Genomic DNA, 4,204 nt, shown 5'->3' with positions numbered 1-4,204 from the left:
TATTTGGTGATCTTAGAATATGGTCATATGATACTTCAAAAATTTTGTAATTAATGAAAGAATAAAGTTCACGATTTTATATTAAATCATAAATAAATAATAAAAGACATGATGTTTAGGAATTATAGAATGTTCCCAAAGTACCACGTGTCCGTACTCCTTAACTAATCATCATTCAATATGTTCTATCAGATTTTCCAATCACCCAATATTATACCTCACCTACCTATTTTTTTTTACCAATCATAATATTAAAAAATATCATGTATTTATATTTCAAAATTACTGAATAATTATCCGTAAAATTTAGCGTGAAATTTAGTAATTGATGAGCTGTATTATCACTATGATATCCTCGACCACAAAATGTTTTTTTCTTAACTACCCCGTACCTCTATCTCTCACTCTCTCCTGATTTTGAAGGCACATGGATTATCAAACTTGAACTAAACCACACAATATGCAAAACCAGTTCCAAACAAAACGTTTGACACGTACACTTGTCACTTACCATACAAAAAGAAACAGCTTTGACAGAGGTGACGTGTAAACTAACACCCCACCCATTTGCTGTTCTTTATTGTTCCCCACGCATAAAGCCCCCATGTAATCTATCTCCAAAACACAACAATCAAACAATCAAAGAAACAAAGAAATACAGAGAAAGGCTGAGAGAGAGAGAGATAAGAAGAAGGAGGCGGATAGACGTCTTTCATTCATGAACAAACAACCCACCACAGTGTCACCTTCACCAATGGAGGCAAAGCAAACTCACTCATTCCATGATGATGAGAAAATGGTTCTATCTTCAAAGGCCATCACCAGTGAGTCTGAGACTCATAATGATCAAACTGAGTCCCAAAACCCATCTTCAAAACCTCACTGGTCGGGCGCCGATGGCAAGGAAGCTGCATTAAGAAGGCCTTTAGCAGCAGTTACTACCACACCAGCAGCCAGTGATAATGAGGAAATGGTGGAGGTGAATGGGCGTGAGAGGCTGAAGAGGCACCGGGTCGAGGTGGCGGGTCGGATTTGGATCCCGGATATATGGGGTCAGGAGGATCTGCTCAAGGATTGGATAGACTGCACTGGCTTTGATGCTTCCAAGGTGAAGAGTAATAATATATTGTCTGCTAGGGCTGCTTTGGTTAAAGAAGGAAGAATAAGGGGTAATTCTAGGGGACTAAGGATAGAGAACAGGTGTTAAAAATTATTATGTTTTGTTTTGTTTAATAATTAGTTTGCTTTTTATTTTGTTAAGAATAAGGCCCGTCTTGCCATTGAGACTGTTAAAAATAAGTTCATTAGAATGATTTGCAGACCTTTTGATTCACAAATTGTAATAAGATGGTTGATTAGTTTGATGTGTTAATCGTGTACTGGAAACTTTAAAAATGATTTAAAATGTCAAAAAAAAAAAATTAAAAACCATTTCAAAATGATGTGTTTACTGAGTCTTTTAGCTAGTTAATATTTTTGTTTTGACATAAAATACCACAAATAACTCATTTTGTATGAATATTCTGTTCATAGAGCATAACTCTTAACACTTTTATTGATTGTGCGGTTGTGAACATGCTATAAACTATATCCTTAATATTGTATAGCTTTTATTTTGTGAAATTATTACTTTTCTAAATAATGGAAAGTAAAATTTGAGCAGTCTAAGTTGAGTTCGTAAAATTTAAAAATTTTATTAAGATCTGAATTAAAATTTGTCAATCTAAATCAAATTCGGTTAGTGTGTAGGCATATGCTTTCACAATCCAACTAACTCAAATTCTCTAGTCATTGTATAAAATTAGAAAATATATATATATACATATATACACAATTTCATACTATGTAATCCATTTGACACTGCTTGGTTCACATAGTTCAAACTAGTTTTCTTATTAGGTAATGTTGGTAATTTTTTGAGATATTTTTCTTTTTTAAAAAAGTGCAACACATTTGGTTTATGATAACTAAATGCACAATTGGAGAATTTTTTGTGTTGAATTTGAACATCGTGAGCCTAGCCTAAACTATTTGAGATAAACGCAAGCTCAAGTTTGGACAAGTTAGTTAAGACTGAAGGTCAAATTAGGGTCGGGCTTAGACAAATCCTTTTTAGTCTTCGAATTAAACTTTAACTTTCAATATGCTTGAAATTTTGGCTTAATTTTGATGATAAAAAAGAAAACATCCCAAGTTTACTCGCTTTTGTACATCATGTGATATGGAAAGAGCTTTTGCCATCATGTGAAATACATATCTTCTTGAGAAAAGTAACATATCTGAGAGGGTAATTTATAACGAAAAATTGGGCCGAGTCACGATCCTTTGATTTCTGTTGTGGGCCGAACTAAAGAGCCGGAGTGTGGACGTTGAGTAGCTCGGTTCCTTTTTATTTGAGTACCAAACTGGGCAAAGGCATTGACCGAGCTACCTAATACTAGGCCCAAGGGCTGGCCGAGGTGTTTGGTAAGATGGAGAGCCGAGCTAGGTGTAGCTCAGTCGATACTTCTATTCAATTACTTAGTTGAGCACAGAGCCGAAATAACTTGGTTGACCGCAATGTCAGCCGAGATAAAGGTGTCAGCCGAGGTAAAGGGAGTGGCCATCTCACTTGGCTTGCAGTGATGAGGGTATTCTAAGGGTGAGCATTATCCGTGGACATGAGACTCCTAGTAGGACTCTACTAAGGAGAGTTAGAGTCCTACTGGGATTGTGCAAACCATCTCACTTGGTTGGTAGTGAGTAAGAGTGTGACTCCTAGGAGGACTTTTCTAAAGAGAGTAAAGTCCTACTAGGATTGTGTAAACCATCTCACTTGATTGGTAATGGGTAAGGTGTGTGATTCCTAGAAGGACTCTTATAAGGAGAGTTGGAATCCTACTAGGATTGTGCCAAGTGAAGTCTACAAAAGCTCATGACCAGACCTATGTACAGGTATACCAATTCTTACTCTAGAATATACAAAGCTTATTGTCTATTGTCTAGTTGCTGACTTAGACATCGGAGGGGTTTTCGGCACACACCCGCCAGTTAGCTCACGTTTGTTTTTTCAGGTGGCAAAGCAACGTTGTTTGGAGGAGTGCAGACTTGATCAACAGGATTATACGAGAAGATTATTTTGCCCTCGTACAATATCCAAATGATATGTGGTGGGGTGGAGTGCTTTTAACTTTTGTTTTCTAATTATTGACTTTTAACTTGAAAAAGAAAATTGTACCAAACAGGCCCGATATGGAAAGACATGTTTACCTCTACCTTATTTTGTGTGGATAATTTAGGTGATTGGATCTTGTTTTGTGTGGATAATTTGGGTAATTGGAATCCATCCAATGCACACACTCTTGTTTTGTTTTTTTGGCTTAATTTTCTTTCAAAGGTCAATTGAATATTTGAGTGTAACAACTAAGATTGAATAATTCTTACAAAATGCTTCAAGCCTAGATTATACCAAGCAAAGTATTAAAGGTTTATTTGCCTCAATGAAAATAACTTAATAACCAAGAAGTGTCACTTGCAAAAGAACCAATTAAGGAAAAACAAAAACAAATAAAATTAAAGAATAGTGATCATGGAAGAACAAATTGCAATTGATTAGATAACTAAAATTACAAGGGGAGAAAGTACCTTACCCTATTCATACTCATGAATTACATTGAATTGCATTACTCCTATGATTACAATTACTAAAACTATTCCTACTTGATGCCATTGCTATTACCACTCCTATAAAAGAGAAAGTAACACTAGAGTTGGATTTGATAGAGTCTCGTCCCTTTCTTCTTTGTTTGATCTTCTATTTGTAGTGGTGACTTCCATTGTTCTCATAGTAACCATTGAAAGGCTTACAACTTCCATGTCCCCATGATCATTCCATGTTGGCATTTCATAATTTGAATTTGAATAAGCTTCGCTACTTCTATAACTGCTACTTTAGGTACTCTAGATTAAATTTTGAAATGTTAACAAGTGCTAACTACTTCCTCTGCTTTGACATGGTTCACAACGCACCTCTAGTTTCTTCGAAGCTTTTCCAAAAGGACACTACTCTAGTTAAATTTAATCCTTGCTTGACACTTGCCTTTGAGAAAGTATTCATTACTTTTAGAGTAATGCTCAATTGTATTAACTAATTGACACCTTTCTCATTGTCTCCTAGTACTCCAGCATAAAAGTGATGTATTCTCAAACTCAATTTGAATTAGAG

At 35.5% G+C, this 4,204-nt stretch overlaps 1 long non-coding RNA gene across 1 annotated transcript; it reads left to right on the top strand.

Moving 5' to 3' along the window:
- Window positions 1-434: 434 nt before the first annotated feature.
- LOC114312901 (uncharacterized) lies at window positions 435-3,254 on the top strand. Its single transcript, XR_003646987.2, has 2 exons — window positions 435-2,934; window positions 3,054-3,254. It is a non-coding gene; the product is annotated as an uncharacterized LOC114312901 (long non-coding RNA).
- Window positions 3,255-4,204: the final 950 nt, after the last annotated feature.

Source organism: Camellia sinensis, chromosome 10, assembly GCF_055761805.1.
Source record: "Camellia sinensis isolate YWXY chromosome 10, ASM5576180v1, whole genome shotgun sequence".
Taxonomy (NCBI): Eukaryota; Viridiplantae; Streptophyta; class Magnoliopsida; order Ericales; family Theaceae; genus Camellia; species Camellia sinensis.
Note: the sequence above shows the minus strand (reverse complement) of the source record. Positions and strands in the feature narration are given on the sequence as shown.